The sequence below is a fragment of the Agrilus planipennis genome, unplaced genomic scaffold (genome assembly GCF_000699045.2).
Source record: "Agrilus planipennis isolate EAB-ADULT unplaced genomic scaffold, Apla_2.0 scaffold206, whole genome shotgun sequence".
Lineage (NCBI taxonomy): Eukaryota > Metazoa > Arthropoda > Insecta > Coleoptera > Buprestidae > Agrilus > Agrilus planipennis.
In genome coordinates, this window is record NW_020438979.1 from 130,141 (window position 1) to 156,782 (window position 26,642).

General features: G+C 35.3%; 1 protein-coding gene across 2 annotated transcripts in view; it reads right to left on the reverse strand.

Moving 5' to 3' along the window:
- Positions 1–26,406, reverse strand: part of LOC108740409 (LIM domain only protein 3-like) — a 74,095-nt gene extending 47,689 nt beyond the window's left edge. For both annotated transcript variants that reach the window (XM_018474715.2, XM_018474716.1), the window contains exon 1: positions 26,035–26,406. The gene's annotated coding sequence lies outside the window, so the exon portion shown is untranslated. The remainder of the gene's footprint in view (positions 1–26,034) is intronic.
- Between the last annotated feature and the right edge of the window lie 236 nt (positions 26,407–26,642).

Below are 26,642 nucleotides of genomic sequence, written 5' to 3' on the forward strand. Positions count from 1 at the left end.
CCCACATCCTTAACTATTTGCGAAGAGTAATCTAATCTAGGTCTACCTCTACCCCTCCTAACTCCTGTTTCTGCCTCTAATATGTCTCTGACTAGACCTTCATGCCTGAGAAGGTGTCCTACTAATCTATCTCACCTATTTCTTATTGACTTCCATAGAGTCCTCTGTTCTCCTATTCTTCCTAATACCTCTTCATTTTTAACCTTTTCCAAAAATCCCTAACAGATACAAATTATATGAAACACCTTGACATTTAATAGGGGTTAATATCAAATATTAATGTGAAAATTCATTTTTAATTTTTGCCCACTATAAACTACCTGAGGTTCATCATCATAAGGTCGTCAGTCCTAAGACTGGTTGGACACGTACCTCCACTCTTTCCTATTCTGAGCTTAACTTCGCATTTCCCTAAAACTAGAACAGCCCACATTCTTAACTATTTGCAAACAGTAATCCAATCTAGGTCTACCTCTACCCTTCCTAACTCCTGTTTCTGTTCTGCCTCTAATATGTCTCTGACTAGACCTTCATGCCTGAGAAGGTGTCCTACCAACTTATGTCGCTTATTTTTTTCCTACCTGGGGTTAATGAGGAAAAATATTAAGGATAAGACAACAGCAACAATCTTTCCTCATTAACCTGAGGTAGTTTATAGTAGGAAAAAACTAAAAATGAAATGATATTAGATACAAATTATTATCACTATTAAAAATTATGAAAACCCCTATTACTGTACATCTTTCCTGTTCATGTCTCCACCCCAATATTGCACCGTGTAAGACCAAATTGTAACAAAACACACTCCATCACCAAATTATTTTTCCATAGTCTTGCTATTATTTTATTTGTACAACTTTGCCAACAAAAACCTTTCGGCACCACATTTACGATATCTTATTGACAAAGTACGTTCGGTTTACACGTATAACAACCTAAAATGCAGATGTAGTCACGTTCTTCGGTAAACATTTACAATTTGTGTAAACTGGCAGATCGTTTACAGACTGTAACTGTTTTATTTTATTTACTCATCCGCCGAATTATTTGTTTTCTATTTAGTTAACTGCTAATTTATTTATTTATCTTTTCATCGCAACATGCTGCAATTTCAGTGAATTACGACACAAATATATAAAGTTGCTGCTGAATCGACTTAAAACGTTTTAATAGAACACGTATAGTTACCAACTGAAACACGGTTTAGCTTCTCTTTTAGATACGAAAAATTGAATAACAAACGATAAGGATTCAGGTGTTACAATTGATTATAAATGCAAAATTACTGTAATATCCATATCTACTAACAAGGTTCGGTTATGGTGTAATTTACGACTAGATATACTTTTTAAACCTCCGATGACAGAAAAATAAATCGTATGACAAAATGGACTCCATAATTTCAATTGTTCGTAGAGATGAAAATCACTCTACGCGAGGTCTGTACATTACGGTGGGTGGTCATGACTTTCATCCACAACAATGCCAACATGACGACAGAGCTTCTCAAATAATTCAAGTGATACGTTTTCTATTATCGACCATATAATCCACCTTACACATACGACAATTGAAGGCATGGTTGGATGGAAAACCATCACCATCGTAGAACTTTATAATGCTGTCAAGCCGTTTCTGATTTCACTTTTATGAATTGGAAAGCTGGTGTCACCATATGACAAATTCCTGAACCGTTCCGGCATGTAGAAAAATAATTAGAGACACTGACTATCTAAAATAACAAGTCATCATCATAAGGGCGTCAGTCCTAAGACCGGTTGGACACGCACCTACACTCTTTTCTATCCAGAGCTAATCTTCGCATTTCCCCAAAACCAGAACGTCCCACATCCTTAACTATTTGCGAACAGTAATCTAATCTATCGTAGGTCTACCTCTTCTCCTCATAACTTCTGTTTCTGCCTCTAATATGTCTCTGACTAGACCTTCACGCCCGAGAAGGTGTCCTACTAACCTATCTCGCCTACATTTTACTGACTTCCATAGAGTCCTCTGTCCTCCTATTCTTTCCAATACCGCTTCATTTCTAACCTTCTCTATCCACGATATCCTCATCATTCGCCTGTAACACCTCATTTCGAACGCTTCTAACCTGTTCTTTTCCGTCGCGCCCACCGTCCATGTTTCGCACCCGTCCAGCGTCGCGCTCCATGATTTAACAATCTTTTTCGAATTTCTAAACTAACCGTTCGCAAGCATAGAAGTGACTTCTTTTTACTGAAGGCGACACTTCCATTTTATTTAAAGCAGCAAATATATAATCAATTTAAAAAACTATTTTATTTTCTATTCCTATTAAAGGTGCCAATTTTTGACTACTCGTATCTTGATGATAAACTTTGTATGTTAGTGATGTAGGCAATTAATTGATTACAGAAATGTAGACGACAGAGAATTTAATTTGATCACGCAACACTATATTCCCCCTCTAGATGACTAAAAGGTCTTGTTAAACCACCCACCTCCACACATCTAATTAGTGAATCATTCTTAAATTAATCAATACAAAGATACGAACACAATTCGATAATCCTTAAACCTCAACGGTTATGTTAATCTTGTACTTTCTAATTATATACTTTTGGAATATTTATTCACAAAAAGAAAAAAGAACGAACATCAAAAGTACCGCAAACTACGTAACAGTCGAGCGTGCTTTGAACTGATCGCAATTAAAAAAGAAAGAATTGAAGAAACGTTGCGTTGTCGAAAGAAATCGGGCGATAATCGAGCCTCTAAACGTTCGTTCTGACGCATCAAGACAGAAAGACCGGTGTTATTTGGCCATCAGTCTGTCACCGTTAGTCTGCAATCGGTCTTTCGTCGGCTTTCCAAAAGTTATCACGAAAACAAACCATCGACTACTGTTTGCTGGTGCTCGTTTGTTTCAAAAAGAATCTCAAACTGCGGCTCGGAAATTTATAAACGTTCAAGCTCAATGATAAATATTTTCGTTCCCGCATAAACATAAGGATTTTAGGTAGTCGCCAAAACAAGACATGGACAGACACCAGCTTCTCGTCTTTATCTTCATAGGGAACACGTAAATTCCACAGGAATATTGCAAAGACAAGAAATGAGTCATCAGGGTTTGAGTAGTTTTGTTTAAAAATTACTAAACATGCAACTGGTTTGGATTCGGCACTTTTTTAGGATCCGGCCGGATACCGGGTAATGACGCTGAGTACCCAGCAGTGGCGGGTAATTCAACCAGAGAAAAAAGAAGAAATCAGCATCAGCAGTAATAATTTAATAACTAATGAAAATTGGTAATTAAGATTATATCGGGATAAGTCGTTTGTTATTATTATACTAAAGTATTTACATCGATGATAGTTCCTGTAGCTACAAGAGTACATCGGTATGGTCGAACTGGCGCTTGTCGCTATACGAGGTCTATTCAAAAAGAATCGCGAATTTTGTGTTTTTTCAAAAATTAATTATTTATTCATGAATATCTATTTAGTCCCCTTCAAAGTAATCCCCACCAGATATTATGCACTTGTGCCAACGTTTTTTCCCATCCTCGAAACACTTTAAAAAAAATTTTTTTTGTTTATCTCCTCAATGGTAGCGTAGCGTAGTCCTTTCATGGACAACTTCGGTTTCGGTAACAAGAGAAAGGGGCAAGATCTGTGGCGCCTTTAGCATTATTAGTGTTGTTTTTGGCCAAAAATTCGGGCACAAGCAACAATGTGTGAGCAAGGACGTTATTGTTCCACAATTCCAGGCGTTTCTGGCAGATTGCTTCACGCAAATTGTGCATAACTTACAGGTAATATTCCTTATTGACTGTTTTATCCTATGGCAAGAACTCATGATGCATCACTCCTCTGCAATCAAAGAAAACTGTAATCAAAACCTCGAATGTGATTCGACCTAACTTGGCGCGCTTTTTTCGATTTGGCTCTTGCGTCAGTTTTCATTGGAATTACTGAGCTTTGGTTTCCTATTCATAACCATAAACCCATTTTAATCACCAGTTATGATCCTCTGGAGCAAATTTGGGATACGATGCCGTTTTTGGTCGAAACTGAGCAATTTCGGTATGAATTTCGCGGCGATCCGTCTCATGCCTAAATCATTGTTAAAAAGTCGAATGGCAGGAGCGAATCGATATGTTTAGGTTCTCAGCAACTTAACTTAGATATTAGCTGTAAAACATGCTAAATGCACATGAATCTTCACATCACTATTTGGTATTACCCACTATTAAATGTCAAAGTGTTTCATGCAGTAGTATTATTTATTTATAACAATTTCTTTCAACTTGTCATTTACTTCTTCTCACATTTCAGATAGTCTTCAATAATTGTGATGTCTAATCAGAAATATTAGGCGTAGGAAATAGGTTTTGGGTTGTGAGTTTTCCTTGGTTCCGTTTCACTCTGATGCTTCTGTTCGCATTCGCATTCCTTCGGGTGCGAACGACTCTGTTATTTAGACAGCTGTATGGCCATTTAGCAAACTCTGCCATACTATTTCCACGGGCATCTGACAAGTTAATATCCTAAAAAATCTTCGCGCACTCCATTCGACGTGGCAGTAAGTCATTAAAACGCATGTGACAATTTGTCATATGCGCTTTTTGTTGTCTTCTCACCACATAAACTTAAGCCGTTGCACACATGTGGGACTCTCCGTGGCACAAAGAATAAAAAAAAAACAACAACAAGTCCCTCAAGACACATTCTTATTAGATTTCATTCTCCGTTTAAAGCGCTGAAATTTTCGAAAAGACACGTTTTATATAACACATGTTTACTCATAGATATGTATATGTATGTCTTATATTACAGGGTGGATAATTAAAAACAGACAGATAGACACACGAGTGATCGTATTAGGGTTCCGTTTTTCATATGGACGTACGGAACCTTAATCGGAAAACGAACTTAACATTGTAGTTGAAAAAAAGAATTGGTTCTCCCATATCTACATTCAAACTGCAAATGTAAATTTGTACACACAATATTTTGTTGAAAGATTTACCACGTTATGTTCAGACCATAGGCTTCTTATTAATTTTCCTGTAATCTATAAGTAAAGAACTATTTTCTGTATTTTTTTCAAAATTTTAGGTTTAGTAGTTTCGGAGATAAAGGGGAAAGTGGAATGGTCAAGTCTCATTTATTTCCTTAAATAATTTTAAAACGATTTATTTTAAAACTATAAAAAAATATATTTGAGACCCTTACAACAAGCGCTTTCGTTTGATATGTCACACCGTACAGTTTGGAAAGGAATTTTTTTTAATTCCCTATTGACCCCCAAACATGACCCTATGTTCAAAATTAATTTGTTTACGTTAGGCATGCGCGTTTGAGTCACAGAAATTCATTTGTTTTTATTCGGACGTGCGGAACCCTACAGAAGGCAAAAAATTCAAAACAGAATACACGTGCACAAGAAGTGTTATTAGGAGGTTTCAGTGAATGGCTTCGTGGAAATCTCATAGACAACTTCTTTGGTTTTCTTATTTCTTTTGTTTTTTTTAAAGATTTTGTACCCAGTAAAAACAATTACCTTAAAATGTTAATACTCATTGTTCTACATCCTTAAAAAAAGAAGAGGAAAAAATTATTAAGTACTTTCTATAAATAAATAAGTAATTATAGCAACTCAAAAAGTCGTTTACATGATGAATTATGCAGTGACCATGTGTGTAGGATGAACCACGAGTAGGTAGTTTAGAAAAGAGAAAGAAAAAACAGGCAATTTTTCGATCGATATTAATCTAATTTGAATATAAAGCTAAACTGCTTTTTACTGACCCCAATCTAAATGAATTAGATTGTAATAACAATGACCGGCTTGATTAAAAAACACGAACGTATACAATACAATCAAAAGTAGTACTAAATCGAATTAATTTCATCTACTACCCACATCAAGGGAACACACAAACGACTAAAACTTAGAAGGTATCAGAACTAAAGTGAACCAGTTTTATTTAAGAAATGAGTTAGTATTTAAAAAGTTTCATTTTTCTTTAGTAGTTTTTGAGAAAAGTGAAGAAAATTATAATTAATTTATAATAACGAACTGATATATGCTTAAACCATGAATAAGATAGCTATAGTACAATTTTATTTATCATGTTTAACAAAGTTCTACAAAACAAATGGTCAAAACCTTGTGAAATAACAATTGTAACATAAATCGAATAAATTGCCCAATAATACAATAAATTAACAAAATAACTGAAATAATTGTCATGCTTCTCATTGGTTTCATGGTATAATACATTAAAGTTACATTACTTTTTCTGCTTCTAAATTGCGCAAAACTTTGTAGCGTTGCACTTTTTTTTTAATAACTAAACGTCGTTGGCTATAAATTCACCTATTTCATTTGTTCTCAACACGTTAATTTCGTAATTAAGTAAAGTGGTAATTATATCCACCATCGATGAAAAACAATTCAAAAAAGAAAAGCCATAGCAGTCGCAGATATTTCAAACAAAAATACGTTGAAAAAAGAGCAATTATCCAACAAAACTTATAACTACTATTCAAATGTATATTTAATTTAATTAAAATTAACAATCTTTGCAATCGATACTGTCGTTAATAAATTAGGGGATTATTGATCTCGGTCAATTTCATTTGTTTCATTTGTTCACAAGCTGGTATTTTTCTAAACGTCTTTTTTATTTTTAATCATTGCATTTGTTCATTCAATCTTACTTTCGTTCGTGATCTTCACTACGTAACAACTCAATCACGTTGCCACTTTCGTTTGTTATTGTGATGTTCCGTATCATATGTCTAAAATTCATAGTCAGATCGCAATAAAATATGTATAAAACTGCACCACAATTATGGTCATTAAAAGTATAAAAATTACCACCCGACGATACGTACAGTCATCATCATCATCATAGGGTCGTCAGCCCTAAGACTGGTTGGACACGTACCCCCACTTTTTCCTATTCTGAGCTAAACTTCGCATTTCCTTAAAACTAGAACAACCCACACCTTTAACTATTTGCGAACAGTAATCTAGTCTAGGTCTACCTCTACCTCTCTTCCTGTTTCTGCCTCTCTCTCTCTGACTAGACCTTCATGCCTGAGAAGGTGTCCTACTAACCTATCTTGTCTACTTTTTACTGACTTCCATAGAGTCCTCTGTTCTCCTATTCTTTCCAATACCTCTTTATTTCTAACCTTTTCTATCCACGTTATCCTCATCATCCGCCTATAACACCACATTTGCAACGCTTCTAACCTTTTCTTTTCCGCCGCGCCCACTGTCCATGTTTCGCACCCGTACAACGCCGTGCTCAAAACATACACCTGTAAAAACCTTTTTCGAATTTCTAACTTAACCGTTCGCGAGCATAGAAATGACTTCTTTTTATTAAAGGCTACACGACCCTATGCTATCCTCTGCTTTATATCTCTACTACTCCTTCCATCCTCACTTATCTGACTTCCTAGGTATCTAGAATCAGCCACTTCTTCTAATTTTTCGTCTCCTATCTTTATATTCACTCTTTCCCTCCTTTTTCTTCCCCTGCATTCCAGTATTTTAGTTTTACTTTTATTTATTTTCATACAGTACTGCTCTGTCACATACATACAGTAAAATATTACAATTCTCTACAATGAGTTGAGAACCTTCCACTTCTTTTAAAGGTCGACAGGCAAAAAATTAACTTTCATCCATTTTTTGGTAATAAAAATGTCGAAGAAAAGTGCATATATAAGTTACAAAAGAACGTTCTCTGTTGGTAATAAGTAACCGTTATTTAATTTTCTGTGTAAACAAAACTTGCAGTCATTTTGCTTATTCTTTTTCGTTCCTTCTCATTTTTTTTTTATTATTTTCTTAATTATTTCAACTTTGTTGCGGTTCATAATTAATTGTTAAAGTGGGTTGTCGAGGAACGTACAGTTGTTGCCATTGAATTATTAATTAAGCAATTAGCAAATGTATAACTCGTTTTTTTTGTGAATAGATAAAGGGTAATTAAAACGGGTTTAATTAAATGATAAAAAATGCCTGGACGTATTACACTGACGATAATAATGCCGTTGTATATTATATCGTATGTTTTGTACGCACATGGTGCTTCTGTCATTGTTAACAATAAATGCTACTGATTATGTCAGTCTTATTTTTAGATGTTTCAATATCGCACTCGTTTGTGCAATTTTTTAATAATGTAATATAAAACAACACTTATTCGGGATCAAAAGAAATCAAGCAGACACTCACGCCAAGAAATCTCAAAGAAATAAAGCGAAAGGAAAATGATCTTGCAGGTACGTTTATGTAAAACAACTATGTAAACGTTTCAATTGTTTCGGAGTAAATTACTACATAATTAAGTGGTACCTACGTACCACGTGTAGGTAGATTTTTAAAAAGAAATGTATGTGCCTGGGACAACGTATGGTCGGATATTCCTGAATACCAAGAAAGGCTTTTACAGCCAGTAGAGTTATGATTCGGGCTAAATGGTCGTGGCCTAAACGGACTTTAAACGTTTGGCGATGACAAGATGGGCAAAGTTTATATTACCGAGACCACTGAAGATGTCAGCCGTACTTGATGATGAAAGGTCTGGACCTAGCAGTTCATTTAGACCACGTCCCACCGTCCACCTTCAGTAATGAAAAAGATGTACGAGGGTGCTTCAATAAGTACCCGTGTTTTGAAGACAGAGGACGTTCCTGAGGGACGTCGGTGTTATCATCGTGTGCTGAAATCTATCAAACGACGCCAATACCAATTTCAGACTGATTGATAGGTAGTTTGGATTTGGCATAAAAGAGCAGTATCGTTCGGTAACTCGCTTTTTGTTGTTGGATGGGAAAAATGCTAGGAGATAAAAGCAACGTTGGACACTTCGCCATCTATGACCACAGTTAGATATTGGTTCAACAAATTTAAACGTGGGCGAACAGCCGTTTTTGATGAGGAGCGACCAGACGTGGTTATCAAGGAAATCATTGAAAAAGTCCACGACATGATTCTCGTTGATCGACGAACGAAAGTGCGCGAAGTAGCAAAGGGCGTAGGTGTGTCGACTGGAACGACAATTAATATTTTACATGATAAGTTGGCGATGAAAAAATGGTCAGCCTGATGGGTGCCGCGATTGCTCACGGTGGACAACAAGCGGATGCGACTGTTAACTTCGAAGCAGTGTTTGGAGCAATTTAAGCGAGATCCGAAGGATTTTGCATAGAATTGTTACCGCTCATGAAGCTTGGATTTATCATTACACACCAGAAACCAAACCACAATCAAAACAATGGATTTCTCCCGGTGAATCTGCTCCAAAGAAAGCGAAGATGATACCATCGGCCGGAAAAGTCCTGGCGACGATGCGAAGGGCGTAATCCTCATGGATCTTTTAGAAAAAAGAAGAACAATCACTGGACAATACTACAGTGAGTTATTAGACTCATTCGACCCAAAATTTGAAGGAGACAGGGCCCGCATTTGGAGGAAAAGTAGGTGCTTTTTCACCACGATAACGCACCAGTACATTCATCCGGAGTTGTTGCCGTAAAAATGCATGAATTGCGTAATGAATTTCTGCTGCACCCCCCGTACTCATCCGCTCTGGCTCCCTGCGACTTCTTCTTGTTCCCTAACATGAAGAAATGGCTAGCGGGAAAAAAATTAGCTGAAACGAGGAAGTCATCGCCGAGACAGGAGAGTATTTTCGAGAGTTCGACAAATCCTACTTTTTGGAGAGGTTAAAAAAATGGCAGGAGAAGTGTATCTTTCTAAAAGGGGACTATATTGAATAATAAAAAAATTTTTTTTTGAAAAAATCGTGTTCACGGATACTTATTGAATCGCCCTCGTAATTCCAAGCCGTAGTTTTTATCCACTATAATTGGCCTGGCAATTTTGAAGAAGTGAATCATAGATTTTGCGAAACGTTGCCCAAGACGACTTGAACCTTGATGTCTGATTATTAGCCGGTGTTAGCGTAACTGCTGAAGTCTTACAACACGCTCCTCGTAAACAGCGCCTTATATGTGGTCGCATGGAGACAAAACTTTTAATTAGAATCGTTACCAAATATCGCGATTCCAATTACGCGAAATTATACAATAGAATCGGCCCAGGTCGTGGCGCGAAAGCACTTTTTGTCGTCTGTGTAAATTTTAGCGTGTCCTCGAACTGCGCTGCATCACGACGGCAACGGCGACACAACGGTAGCTGTGACAGAAAATTTATTTCTGACTTAATTTAATTAAAATTAAGCCATTACGGCGTAACCTAATCTGTTTTTATAGCAATTATAGTAATAGCGCTACCAGCAGCTCGCTGCCTGTTCGCATATAAGCTCTTTTGCTCGATACTTAACATACACAGGCATACATATAGTGTACATGTACACATACAGCCCTATACAAAATACACCCATGAGCTGAATTCATTTGTACAGGACCCGATCAATAACGAAGAACGACAGTGTAAGACTACTGCTTGAACTTGAGATATGGGAACATTTTTAATACGATCCGGTGAGCAATGTGCTGCTGTAATAATCATTTTTATTAATTTTCAATTCTTTCCACTTTCTTTACACGATGCACTCACTTTGGGTCCTTAGTTTATGATTATGGAATGCCAGCATTACCTGTATATAATCTAGGACGTCAGATAAGTCAGGACGGAAGGAGTAGAAGGGATATAAAACAGAGGATGGCGCAGGATCGAGTCGCCTGCAATAAAAAGAAGTCACCTCTATGCTCCCGAACGATTAATTTAGAAATTAAAAAAAGATTGTTAAAGGTAAATGTGGGGTGCGAAACATGGACGCTGGGCGCGGCGGAAAAGAAAAAGTTAGAAGCGTTCGAAATGTGGTATTACATGTGAATGATGAGGATACCGTGGATAGAGAAGGTTTGAAATGAAGAGGTATTAGAAAGAATAGGAGAACAGAGGATTCTACGGAAGTCAATAAAAAATAAGTGAGACAGGTTGGTAGGACACCTTCTCGGGCATGAAGTTCTAGTCAGAGACATATTAGAGGCAGAAACAAGAGTTAGGAGGAGTAGAGGTAGACCTAGATTAGATTACTGTTCACAAATGGTTAAGGATGTGGGATGTTCCAGTTTTCGGGAAATGCGAACAAAGAACACTACGGAAGTCAGTAAGAAGTCAATAGGAAATAGGCGAGATAGGTTGGTAGGACACCTTTTCAAGCATGAGGGGCTAGTCAGAGACGTTTTAGAAGCAATAGCAAGAGTTAAGAGGAGTAGAGGTAGACCTACATTAGATTGTAAAAAGTTAATGTTCTAGTTATAGAAATGCAAATATTAGCACAAGATAGGAAATAGTGGAGATGCATATCAATCAGTCTTAGGACTAACGACCTTATGATGATTATGTACCCAAAACATAAGATAAAATATGAAATCCATGTGGACTGTCTTCCTTGGCGTATGAATGAAAATTAAAATTTAACAAATTTCCTTTGTATATACAAGAAGCCGCACTTGTAACTATTTTCGAATAGTTCAATGCTTAGCGAGTGATTATATTGGCAGAGCCTACTGTTTGTCTATAGCATTTCAACACATTTTCAGTTTTGGCGTAAAATAGAAACTCATTATGTGCCAAAATTCCTATCAAATTAATCAATATAAACTGTGCACAACGAAATCATTTTGCAATGTACGTAATGATTCATTGCAGAAATCTTTCGATTTATTGGTAAAATTATTCCAATGTTTCTTCTCAAATCAAATATTGCTTTTCTATTTATGTTAGTTTTAAATCTTCAAAATGTTATAATCCGTAAGCACACTTTTCGGTTAAAAAGTGTTTACGAAGAGGTGTTAAAACATTCAATTTAAGTCAAGTTTAACACGACAGGGACAGGCATTAAAAAAATCTTTACTTGTTTGAGGAGTAACCGTCAGAATATGGATTTACCGTTTTCAAGATGTTAAAAGGCAATTAGTTTATTTGAAAATAAATCATACATGCTAATCCAAGTTACGAAGTTACCTGGCAGCAGTCGCCACCGTTTATATGCGTGACTTTTTAATATACTAATAGACGACTGAGATCCCGTGAGCTATATTTTCTTTTTCAATTTCATTTTACCTTTGTTGAGCTTCCTTTTCACTTAACTTTATTGCTTTTACGAAAATTAGCAAATTAGAGGAAATTAAAAATTCAGATGTACGCTACAGATTTTATAAGAAAAGAAAACAAATGAAATCGTTTCAGCAAAACAATTTTGATAATGACCGACCAGGTCGAAATATTATTGCCAAAATTCAAATGAGGCTTGCTGAGTAATAAATCATTAGCTACAAAACATATGATTCGTTTAACAGTGTCAAAGAATTAACCTATCGTAACAAAACTATCTTCATGAAGAAAAATTAAACAATAACAGTACGAAAAGGTATTAGCCACTATAAAATGTTCTTTAAAAATATTTAATATGGTATTAACATATACATACATCAGTCCTAGCAGTCTGTAATAATAAGTACGTTTCGTCATTGTTGCTACTGTCACCTTTCGTAGTTTAATAGTCAGAACGTTAGTACGTAAAGCCAAAGGTTCCGGGTTCGATTCCCGACGAGGCTGCGACAGTAGCAACAATTTTAACTCATTGATTTGAGGTAATTTGTAGTGGATAGAAATTAGGTGAATCTTCGCTTTAATGTTCCGTACGAAAATTCCGGATTCAAGTATTTGAAATGCATATCTATCCTATCTACAACCTACTCAACCTGACGGGTGCCGGTAGGTAGTAAAGGTACGGTTGCTCTAAAATTTGTATAAATCCATTCCCTATTCCATCTCTTTTGGGTTTGGTGTTTAGAAACAATGAAACGCGTATTCATTAGCGTTCAATCACGCACTTTAACGTCTTTAAAAATTTTGAATTTTCATAGAACAATTTTACAGACTTCTCGCACTCTAAGGACACGAATTTCCAAAACTTTTTTCTTAATGAGTTCTCATCAAGTGTGATCAAAGAATCAATTTTTCGAAATTTCATGTTTCCAACTTTAATAGTTGAGTCATTTTTAGAGTACCACATTTATAATTCCAGTGTGCTTAAAATAGCGTTACATTTTTTAGAAACCTTGTGAATGTTTATAATCTACACGCATTTTGTACAACAATAAAATTTCCAACTGTTACGTCTGTTATTATTTATCTAATATCAAAACAAACACTTGAAGTTGTGGAGCACGTTTGTCATTTGAATGGTGTGTGAAATTTATGATACCAAATCCGCGATAAACATTTACTTTGACTAGTGCCAAAATTCCTCGTTCTGTTACATTTTACGTAGTTTTTTTAATTGTCATCGCAAAGACCGAAATATTTCAAAGCAATGTACATAGTCGTTCGGTTCCAGATAATTCGCGACACTTTATCCGTGGAGAGCAACTAAGCTGGAACGGCACAGAATACCTCAAAGATGTGAGGAAGAAACTGAAATCGGAGCCGTGTCGGTTTCCTGTTTTTGTTGCCGATTAAAGTCAAACTGATTCATTTCTGACAAAACAGCATTGAGAACTGTTTTATTTTAAACAGTAGTACCTATAAACTGGCAGGTACGTACCTATCGATAAAAAATTTTCGTTCTTCACACTCTGATGTGTAACCTTTTTCTTCGGGCGATCTCGAGGAATTAATTGTTCAAATTCTCCTATCGAAAAAAGCCAGTAAGACGAAATGTTTGAAATCAATTTCACTCATGTAATTACAATTTCCCCACTACTAATGTCAGCCACCTCCTTGGTGAATCAATGAACACAATTCACATTCCTCATCAGATGCAAGCATGTGTATTCATTTGTCACAGACGAAATGAGAAGAAGACCAAAAGATTATCTGTTAAATAATATTATCATCATCATCATCATCCAATACTGTCCATGACATTTGTCTAATAAGTGATTCAAAGAAACTACAGAAACACTTGAACTGGAGGCTGATAGACTCGGAATCGAACCTGTATCCTCCCGAATGCTAATCAATGGTCTAAACCTCTAGGCCAGCGGTTTGCAAATGGTGTTCCGCGAGATGATATAGGATGTCTGCATCTACTCCCCTTCTACACACGGAAGTATGATGTCTTTCAAGAGAAAGAGTTGGACAACCAATTTTCACATCCGTTAGTCATGTCGAACTACTGCATGAACTATGAAATTGACTGATTTGGCCGATAGGTATAGATTTTGGATAAACTCAACGTAATCAGTAATTCCTTACAGTGAGGAACCGCAACTACCTTTATAATGAGATACAAAATATCTCTAATGATTAAACAAAAACCAATTTGGTTTCTGAATGGAATATATTGAATAAAAAAGTTACCTATGATTTTTTCCTCTTCTAAACAGTTTTCTCGAAGAAAATGATATTAAGAAACATCTCTCGAACTTAAAGTTGTTGAGATGGTTGTTATCATGGTGACTGTTTCGGTTTGTATCAATTTACAGGGGTCTTAAACGTAAAACTATTATCAGTTCACTCTTCGTCGAGATGAGGTTCCGTCGAAGAAGGGTGGGTCAAAAAGGGTTCTGTAGCAAATTAAAAATTGGGAACCGATGCTTTAGGCCATGTCGGTCGGTGTGAGCAATTTGGGAAGTAACAGTTGGCATCATTGAAACTAGTCACCTTTCGTTTCCATCACGCAGGACACATGCTGGGAATGTTCGGATTATGCACGATGCGGATGTCCAGTCTATGCGGTTTTACTAAAAGGCAAAATCTTCACTCACGAAAATATCGAACGCTTCTAACCTTTTCTTTTCCGCCGCGCCCACTGTCCATGTTTCGCACCCGTACAATGCCGTGCTCCAAACATACACCTGTTTCGAATTTCTAAATTAACCGATTAATATAATTACATAAAAAATATTCAAGTTTCGACTTCACTGTACAGGTACTTGTAGAGCATTTTAATAAAGCTGATCGATTACCTGTGGTTAATTGCAAAGTCCGTCAGACAAGTACCTACGTGTAGCAGTGAAAGAAGAAGTGAATAAAATTAATACGTGAGGCATAATACTCATTTTAAAACGGAGCGTTGTTATAAACGTTCAGAATGCAGTTTAATTATTTTAATTGCTACAACAGCTGCTAATTTGCAAATCTTAATCGAGCGATTCATTAAAATACCGAGCTCTGCTGTCGCTTATTAATGAAACTGACTAAATGTAACCGTTAAACTAACGAACATAATATGCATGTAAGACAGAGTTATTTTACTGTATTAAACAACAAATGGAATGTCTTCGATAGTAATTAGTTTAATAAGAGTTCCTACGCCTGTCAAAACGTCACAATGACACAAACAACCGGCTAATTTTAAACTTCCTTTTATATCATCAAAAATTTGTAACCGTAATTAATATAGAAAACAAATGACAAATGTAAATTCCAAGAAATATTAGTGACACTTGGGCAATTGTTTCCCAAACTTTGGCTTCTTTAGAAGGTACACACGATGAACTTGGTAAACCTGAGTAATTATAAATCAACATATAGGCTATTGATAAAGGTGGAACAACGAAAATACTCAGCAATAGGGAGTCGTCTAAGTTCACTTGTTCGCTAATTAGTATATGGCTACTTTTAGAATTATTGATTTCAATTATTGCCAAAAATGAATACGTATAGTTTTTTTTTCTAAATGTATTAATTTAAACTTGTTTAAATTATTTATTGTTAATTCTAGAAATTTCATCACAATTATTTTTGTTAAGTACCTAATGACGAAATATAATTTATCGGCTGATCTAAAAATTAATTAGAATTTTTGGTTACAGATCCGGCAAAAACTTCATTCGCATATCAACCGTACGGTAGATATATCGAAAAAATCGAATTGGATTAGTTTATTTTGGTAATAATATACATACTCCGTAACCGCTAAACAATATAATTAAGAATACAGTTTTAATTTTATGGTAAACACACCAATAAAATTGATTAAAACAATTTCACGTAAAAGAGGTCATCAGAGGTGGATTGACATTATTCTTTTTTGTTTTTAGAATAACTACATGAAATATAGTGTTACTAATTAAAAACAATTCTGAATCTTTATTTTTGAATAACAAAAGTGCCTAGAGATAAATAAATTTACATTAATTTATCAGTAAATTACGACAGTGTGCCCACATTGTATTTTTGTAAGAATATTGGTTTAATTTCGTGGTTTAACACTAACATGATAAAATATTATTATTAGATAGATGTATTGTTTTCGTTTGTTTAACAAGTAAAAAATATGTAACCTATGTAAAGTATTCTTTAAACATTATTCAGAAAAAGAAATAAATATGTTACAGATAGCAAATTACAACTGTAGGGATAGATGTGCAAGGGCAAAAGATTAGTATGCTTAGATTTGCAGATGATATAGCAGTATTAGCATCTAGCAAGGAGGATCTAGAGATATCTTTAAATAAAATAGAAGCGGTGCTGACAGATCAGTACTGTATGAAAATAAATAAAGGTAAAACTAAAATACTGGTATGCAAGGGAAGAAAAAGTAGGGAAAGAGCGAATATAAAGATAGGAGACGAAAAATTAGAAGAAGTGGCTGATTTTAGATACCTAGGAAGTCAGATAAGTGAGGATGGAAGGAGTAGTAGGGATATAAAGCAGAGGATAGCGCAGGGTCGTGTCGCCATTAACAAAAAGAAGTCACTTCTATGCTCGCGAACGGTTAATTTAGAAATTCGAAAAAGGTTGTTAAAGGTGTATATTTGGAGCACGGCGTTGTACGGGTGCGAAACATGGACAGTGGGAGCGGCGGAAAATAAAAGGTTAGAAGCGTTCGAAATGTGGTGTTATAGGCGGATGAGGATATCGTGGGTAGAATAGGTTAGAAATGAAGAGGTATTGGAAAGAATAGGAGAACAGAGGACTTTATGGAAGTCAATAAAAAATAGGCGAGATAGGTTGGTAGGACACCTTCTTAGGCATGCAGGTCTAGTCAGAGAGGCAGAAACGGGAGTTAGGAGGAGTAGAACTAGACCTAGATTAGATTACTGTTGACAAATGGTTAAGGATGTGGGATGTTCCAGTTTTAAGGAAATGCGAAGTTTAGCGCAGGATAGGAAAGAGTGGATTTGCGTGTCGAAACATTCTTAGGACTGATGACCTTATGATGATGATGATGAGATAGCAAATCTTAGTCAAGCTACGCAAAAGAGCATTACATGAAATGCTTGTCAACCTATTCAATACTAGCTGAGAGCAGTTCTCTTGACTAGATTTACATTCTTACATATTTCAACCAGGTGTTTGGTAGTTGATGTATAAACCTGACCGCACACCAGACTGAAGACATCTCGAATTTCCAAACAGTTCTTAAAGCAGTTTAGTCAAAATACATACAAAATTTCACAATATAGTGTTAGAACTAATCTCCACCATTCAAGCATAAATATTCTCAAACATTCCAGAACGTTCGTAACTCTTCCGTTCCAGCTTTTTCTCGAAAAATTCTAGCTGAGGATAATCTAAGAGACATTCAAGAATTCAACTGAAAACCACCCTAAAAGTAATAAAGAATAATATTCTACAGTGCATTCTCATTGAGAAAAGAAATATCGAACATTCTAGAAGATTCCAGGCATTTCTTATTGAGAGTATTGGTCGAAACATATATGAGTGGCCTAATATAACGTCAAAAGTCAGAAGCATTACTTACGCATAATGTTCTCGATTCTTCTGGTCCAGTTCATTCTACAATATTCTACCTGTGGACAATCTAAGACATTCGAGAACATTCTAACCGAGGCAACGCCAGGAACATTCAAGAACGTTTTAGTATCTAGCATATTCTCACTTATTCTGCCCTGGTGTTTGGTGGCTGGTGGTCGATCCACAAATCTACATCTCCACCAAACTAAGGAAGCATTGAACATTATAGAATATTCCAAATATTTTTTTAGGACAGTGGCCGAAATATATGAAAATTCTCTAATATAATGTCAGAAACTATCACCACATAATGGTTCTCGGACATTCTAGAACGTTCTCGATTCTTCGGATCCAGTTCATTCTAAAACATTCTACCTGTGGACAATCCCAGACATTCGACAAAAGTGAAATATTCTATAGACACACACGTCTTTTTATTTACATATATATCTGTTGATTATCACACCCTCTTAATGAGTTACACTCTTAATATTAACCAATTTACCTTTTAGACTTTTAGAAAAAGCGTTAATATTGTACTGCCTATTTGCTTTATTGTCTATTCGGTCTGTAAACTGAACCAATTTCCTTGCATATTACGGAAGTGCAAGTTGGACGATCTTGTACGTACAAATAGTTGTAAATCGTGCCTCGTATAATAGCAAACAATTCGTTCCAATGCAGCGCCATCTTCGATACGCCCGCCGCTGAGTGTATTATATCGGAGGGTAGCTAAGTTGGTTCGTTGGTGGGGCCATTATACTAGAAATCTTGTTAAGCCCATCTTGGTTTCATCTAATAGATAAGTTGACGGTTGCCTGGTCCGTATCACGGCCAAATTGTATTACATCTCGAAGAGCATCAGCAGCAGCAACGACTTCGGCTACGGCGTCTCCACCCGCCGCACCACGCCACCACCACCACCAACATCAGTGGCAGCAGCAACGGGAACACGGCATCACCCCAATCCGAAAGCCAAGAAACTTGCCTCGGTTCCGAAACAAAGCAATCCCATCAAGTGATAGCATCGCACATTATGACGTATTATTAGAGCATTACAGCTATTGGAGAGCGATTCAATTATTGGAATAGCAGTGCCGTAGCGGCGCCGTCAGGAAAGACTGAACTACAATCAAATACGTAGCTAACCGCGATTGCTTTTCATCTGTAACAAACCGACTCGCGATCGTCTTCTGCCACCAGTTTATATTGTAGCATTCCCACATGAGGTTAATACACTCACGTGATGGAAACAAAGTCTCTTAACTACCCCAAGCTTCAGGGTAAATCAATAAAAAGCATTGCTCTTAGACTTAAAAGTTTCTATCTATAATTAAGCAACCGCTTAATTGGTCTCAATTTTTGGGTTAATTTGACCTCCTTAACGAGCTCATTTGGACAATGTTTTGAAAATGATGTCAGTTCTTCTTCTACTGTTTCATCTTTTAGGCAGCCTGTATATCAGATGTACCTTCCCGAAACATTTAAATCAATAACTTTCTTTCATCGATGTGTATCGATAAGTTACTTAATCTTCTCGATCACATAAATTTCTGGTTTCAAACAGTTGCTTAAAATTAATGAAATTTGGTTTTGCTGGTTTGTAGGTCGATTTATGTTCGTTAGCCCCTATCGCTTCCATTACAGTTTAATCCATTAAAGAACAAATATCAGTATTTCTCAAAATGATGGGCCGATTGTACTTTTTATTAGACACCCTGTACGTAAAAGAGAACAAATTTCGATAAATGTAAAAGGTTCGCTATCATATTATGTTCCATCAGCGGGCTTTTGGAAAGAGGGAAATTGGTTTCCAATCCTCGGACTTTACCCTACTCGAGTTATTACTGTTATATGTTTCCAACCCCACTCTCAGATGCCGTTCTTCATTTATTACAAGACAAGGAGGGAAACTGGAACCGTCCGATTCTGCCAACTAATAATAATACTTCATATATTGCTGTCTGCCTTCTTTAAGTTATTTCTAACACGTTTCAAACGAACTTGGGTGTAATATCGAGAGATTTGCAATAACGATACGAATAAGTAGAAACAATGAAAAATATTTTCCCAAAAACTAAAATAACTGGCACCTATTTAAAAAAATATTTGAAGAAAATGAGACTAAAATCAGATTCGTATTCTAATGTTATTGATTCTTAAATAAATTTAAGAAGTGCCTAATTAAAAAAAAAACGGACAGACAGACACATTTGGAGATACGAAACCCTAAAATTGTAAAATATTCTTTAGTTATTTTGTGATTTTATTTATGTATGATGTGTATCTCGTAGAGATAAAATAGTGTTACGATTGAAAGTGGTTAATGTGGCGTATAAATAGGCACTTATCTCAAAATAATAAAATTCGCGTTAATTATAGTCTCAGATAATTACGGCGTTTCAGGTCGTTTTGCTTTTCGTGTTCAAAACTGTGCCCCAGCATCCACACGAAGCTGCGGAATTTAAATTAAACCAGTTAGGCTGACAATTACCAAGGAAACTGTAAATCACTTGTTTGCTTAGCTGTTTATCTAGGAATAGATAATTAGAGGTGTAGTTTGCACATGTGCTATTCCGCAACCCACTTTATATTAATTTCGCCTGTTGTCCTAAACTATTGTAACCGAATTTAGCAGTCTCTGCATAAAGCGGAGTGTCCGCGATCCACCATCTCATAGTCGAACAAAACCGACTCCACAGTGTTAGGTCTTTCGATCAAACAAATTGTACAATTAATAAGTCATTTATATTTAATGAGTAACGAGATTATTTTCAAATGAAGTATACGTATGAGATATTTAACCAATAAGAAAGAAATAGACAGACGTACATACGCTTGATTAGTCCGGAGATCTCCGGCTTTTTAAGGTCCCGTACGTCCAAATGAAAAACGGGACCCTTAATGGGATCCGTCAAATGGGCATACACCATCTGGTGGCACAATTTATAACTCGAATGAGGGAAAAATTTACATAGGAACTGTGCAAGCAAATCGTAAAATTGTTTATTAAAATAATAAAACACGTTAAAAAAGTAAACATTTTTTTGAAGATGGAGTCGACGAAGTTTTCTTCTAAAGTTAAATCAAATAAAAAGTTAATATGTTCAGTGAAAAGCTGCAATAGCACTTCAGACATAGATCTTCACTCTTCACCTACATTAACTACTTTCCAATAAAAACTAACCGTTTTATATATGTAAAAAATATATTCGGAAAATTAGAGAAAAAAGTAAACTAATAGAAGCTTGCAAGAAAGCAGTAGGTATCAAAGAAGTGAAATCCGGAATAAAAATTTGTTCACGTCATTTTAATGCACATGCTTATATTTCAGCAAGTATTTACCATCAGCCATAACCTTAATATTTAAAACTAGAATCATACTAAAATTATAAAGTGAGAAATTATTTATTCCTGTAAATTTTCCCTAATCGGCGCCATGTTTTTAGACTCCTCCCATTTGACGGATCCCAATAGGGTCACTCGTGTGTCTGTCCGGCCTTTTTTCTTCGAAATCCAGTGGTGTTGATATCTGGTCGAATTCTTTACTAATTTTGTTTTTGCGGCTGTCACGTACCTATATTAAGTACTTGCAATTGTTTTTTCTAACCAGTACTATGAGCAAATTTTATCGAATTGAATAGGTATATAGATTTATTGAAGAAATTAAATTGAAATTGAAATTAAAATAAGATGCAGATGGCACATGTCTTCTAGATTTATTTAAGTCATTATTGCGAGCTATTTTGGTACTTTCTGGGCAACTCTTGTATAAATAGGAGTAGAAAATGTGTAGACTCGTATAAATATCGGAAAATGTAATTTGTGAACTGTTTTCGTTTGAAGTAATTGGCTGATCTTCGAATTACGAAAAATAATTGGTTATTAAGCGTTTTATATTCATGCTGGTAGTAGCATCGATAATTGTAAATTCCCGCTAATAAAACGGATCCATGAATAATGGGTTCACGATCGGTCCAAGTAAGTCGTCAAACCGAACGAAACGGTCGACCGAGTCGAGCAATTCGCTTGGACTGTTCCTCGTTTTATTTCTGCGGCTTATTCCGCTTGCTCTCCGCTGAAATTGTTTCAATTAAGCGAAATTAGATTTAGATTAAGAAGCGTTAATTGATTTTTTAATATTTATATCTGTTTACGCTTTTCCATAAAATAATGAAAATCCATTTCCCAGTGGAATGAATTTAATAAATAATCGACGAGCATATGTCGCATGAATCAAACAAATACTGGCTTTATATTTCCAAAAATTTAGTCCACATTTTTTTTTATTTGATGTTCAGTGAATCAAATTTTTAGTTTTCATTTCATATTTTCTGCTTCCATTAAAGGTACAAGAAAACCAAATGGAATTCCGTGGAACTAAACCCAAAAAGTGTTTCGACACCCAAATGTCATCCCTTAAACGCTCTGAAGATGATACCTTGGATTTCGAAACGCATTTTGGAATCTTATATGAAGACGAATAAACCGTCAACTTTGGATTGTTTCAGATAATATTTGGTTGTCAACGTTTTGTTTACGTTGGAGAGCTACTCTTCAGGAAGTTGGATTAGATGAAGAAACATCTCTGAGAGAACCATAAAACCTAAAAGGGTAAGTGTTTTATGTATGACAGTTTTATTAATTCTTGTTGTGGGATATCATCAGTCATCAATGATTTGATTGAGAATGTGCTTCAAAAATATGTCTTCCTCTCTATCTCTAAAATTATACTCAAATAAAAGTTATGAAAAGAGCAGTGTGCCTAAAAACTGATCTAGACATATTAAGATTCATAATTCTTTGAGAAATTTGTGATTTTAAACAACTAGCGTTCCATCACCATACTTCCCACCGTGCACAAACCTAACTCACTTTTAATTCCTTTTGAGTACTCCTTGTTCAACAAACCTAAACTGAACCCTGTTATTATAGACATTACAATTTCAAAAGGAAATTTCTAATAGAGTACAAAAATGTATTTTGGCTTTGTTTTTCGTCCGGAACTAAGAACTAGCGAACCATCAAAATTACCGTTGTTGCCATCATTTAGGTACATTTTCAATCGCTACTTCGTTAGAAAAAATCAGGATTCTACTGTCAGATATTATATTATTCATTATTGGATATATTAACTGTACGTATTGATAAAACGTAAAGGATAATTCAGATCGACTTATACATGAAACCGATCGGCGCGTTCTAACACTGTCCAGAATAGTGTAGGCTGAGGTCAACTCGTCGATTAAAAGTTTTCGAAAAAGGTAACAATTCAATCAAGCAAAGACCTGGTTACGGCAATGATTTAATTATGTCCAATGTAAATACTTCAGAGTATTTGGTTCGGTTTCTTAACAGTATTCGTGGTCAGTCGGCAATTGAATTACTACTAGAAATCCGTTCACGCACGATTAGGCCATTTCCTAATAAGTCGACAAGCGGCCACAGCGACGACAGAGCCGCCAGTGTGCAAAGTTGCCGCCGAAACCGCGTAATTGAATTCCTAAAAATAAAATCAATTCCATTCGAAAGACATTAGTTCTATCACATCTATCTAGTTCAAATTAATATATAAGTACCTAGGTATATAGTTGCAAACACACCACATATTTACCAAGTACCAATTTGTCTGAAAAAAGTTTCATTTCGGTCAGGCACACACAACTCTCTCAACCTTCGTCTTTTTCTTCTAATTAATCGCTCGCAATGTGAAAAATTAAAATTGTAATTACAAAACGTAACACAAGCAGAAATTGTGGACGGTATTTTTATATAAAGGTCGCCGTTTCGTTAATTAGTTTTCGAAATGAGTTAATCCGAACTGCAAAATTCAATTAAAGTATATTTTTCTAAGAATTTCTTCAATCGTTTAATAAAAATTAATTGCTAACCGACCGGTACAACGACTCAAATCTATCTTTTCAAGACAATTTAAGTTTTTTCTTTAATAAACCAATAAATACGGGAACCTTGTTTCTGTTTCAACTGCAATTTGTTTTACAAAACCATCGAGCAGAGTGTATGGTGTAATATTTCTGCTACATTCCGAAGGACAGAGAGATCAGCTAAGTACAAATAATAGTAATTGACATATACTTCGACTCGATAAGGAAAAACATATGTGCTTCAGTGTTCTATATTATACAGATCAAAGAAATCTACTGATGAAAAGAAAAAAAAATGTAGCCTCAGAATTGCCTCAATGGGTCAATATTTTTAGATACCCCAATGTTAAAATTTAAGAAAATGTCATTTTTGGGTATCAGGTTGATGTAAATCTAATTCTACTTTAAAATATGTCGGAAATAACTACCACCGTCTTGGTTATTTTGACTTTTTAGTTCACTTAGTAGACAAAGATCTAAAAAATTGAATTTTTCTCCAGTCGTACTGACAGTTTCAAGATTAGCTTTATAATCAGAGATCTTGGTTTTTATATTCTGACCTAAATGGCTATTCTTAAAAAAATAATAGATACTAATATTAATAGGGAAAATAAGTTAAACTAAATAAATATTCCTATGTAATACTCATCTTTATTAAATGTAAATTAAAATCATTGGTACACAGAAAAAAAATATTACTACAAGGAAAATAGTTAAATTTATTCAGTTTAGAAGAAACAGCGAAAGATTCCTACAAAGTACATTTCATTTTTAAGCGAATTAAAAACATTTTTCTTAGTAACTTCTGCTACATTTTCCATTCCATTAATTGTAGATTATCGAATCTGTACGAATATTTATTGAGTTTAAGGCATTAGCAAATGTTTTCTTCAGGTCGCTTGTGAGTAAATGCCTATTCAATTTTTCTACTAAACATACAACGAACTCTGCTAAAATTTCATAGAAAATATACCTGAGCAAAGAAACAATAATTATTATTGATGATGGTTTTATATTTTTTAAAGAGTATTTTAGCGTTAATTTTACTAGACTTTACATACTGAAGAAAGCATAAAGAATTAGAAGAATAAGAAAAATAAAATACTGCAAAATATTTATCATTTATTATATTACCATCACGACTCAATCTATCAGTTGATTACTTAATTAACATTAATCTTCCAATAGTTGTACGTAAATTTTTTAACTTAGGATCCCGTTTTTTCACCCCCTACAATAGCAAAGCTATCCTTTATGAGCTTTGAAAAATTACTACTCGTATTATACCAACTTGAAATTGTAACACTGAGAATATAAAACCATATTGGTGCATGTTTTCTGTTAAAAATAATTGCTAATTTTTATTCACTTCATCACAGTTACGTAATTCTCTTAGAAATCAACAAGTGTTGCGATGCACTTATAACATACTTGATAACAACTGCAATATTGGTACCCACTAATTCGTCGTTATGAATTAAAAAAGACACGAGTACTAGGTAAATATATTTCTTGTTAAATTTATTTATTCAACCCACTTTTAAGAAAGGCAAACTTGGTAAAACCTAAAGATAAGTATTATGGTACGCCATAATAATTAGCCATAATTATTCTTAATTAATACCAAATTTAAAAACATTACATCAAAACAACTGGGAGAAGATTATTATTTATTATAGTTTCGAACATCTGTAAGCCAGCGGAATGAACTAACAAAAAACTTAAACCGTCCTTTGTCATATTTAGATATTAGAATCGTAATAACTTAATGCTTCTTGTTCATATTTTAATCCGCTTTATCGTAATGCGATCTCAAACAAGATAACTCACTTAGAATAACACATCCTTACACTTATGTATGTTCAAGTTTGGCGTAACTTAATATGCACAAACTAAACCGCAAGCTGAGTAAAGAGATTTTGAGCAACGATTCATAAACGAGTTGTCAGGCCAAAAAGTTTCCTTCAAAATCCTTACAAACGAACAGGATTACGCGGTCGAGGATGGAGAAGGATAAATACACTGACGCTTGGAAAGATTTGGACGGGGAAAACACGTGGTTCTGACTCATTCTACACGTGCTTCCACGGATAACAACAAATGTCGTCTTTACTGGAAGCGCGGGATAAAATTTAAAGCTGTTGGATTAGGTTTTCGTAAAATGTTGAGATATTAAGATATCCCATGAAAACAAACCTAATCCCAGGTAGAATAAGTACTTATGTTTCTTACGATAAGGATTCGAAAATAAAAGGATAAGTAATTGTTTCCGAAAAATTCGAACTGAAAACACTAAGGAAGTGAAAAATTATTGAGAAACGAGTATTATTAATTATTTTGGATTCCCACAGATTCTTCTTTGATTGAATGAATGCCAAAGATAATTTTTGTCAGTAAATGCAAAAAAGAAGCGTTATTTTGGCACACATAAGCAAACATATTTGTAGCTCACCAATTCTCAAATCTTCGTCCTTTGGAAGCTGCAGTGATGTATTTTGAAGGATCGAAACAAACTGAGCAATTTTCACCTCACATTAAACAAAATGAACAAAAAAACGGTCGATTATTATTTGTTACACGTTTTGGAAACGACGAAAAACAAGATCAATTATTTTTTCGCACTCTTTCAGTTTGAATATGAACGAACGCGGTCGTCCGCAAGTTTAAATGCTAGTCGTAATCGTGTATAACAGAGAGAGCGGATGTTGAACAATGTTTACTAACTTCCTCCGACGACTGTTCGGCTCAGAATGATGTCGAACGTCGGACGCTGAATAAACGCTGGCGACGCGACGCGTAAAGCCGCCGTCGCGTCGTTTGTTGAGCGCGAGCTTTTCCCAAAACAAACGCGCGTCGGTCGCAAAAGCTCTGCCCAGCGGGTGGGGGCCCATGTTACACATTCTGATCGTCGCACCTCCTGTCATTAAATATACTCAATTTTCATATTCTCAAGGAGCGTCCACCTCTTTCAAGGATGGAAAGACCAATTCAGTACTTTTTTCCTCTTCAAATACTATAGGCCAATAATGAGCTTTTGGAATGTTATCAATGACATTACAA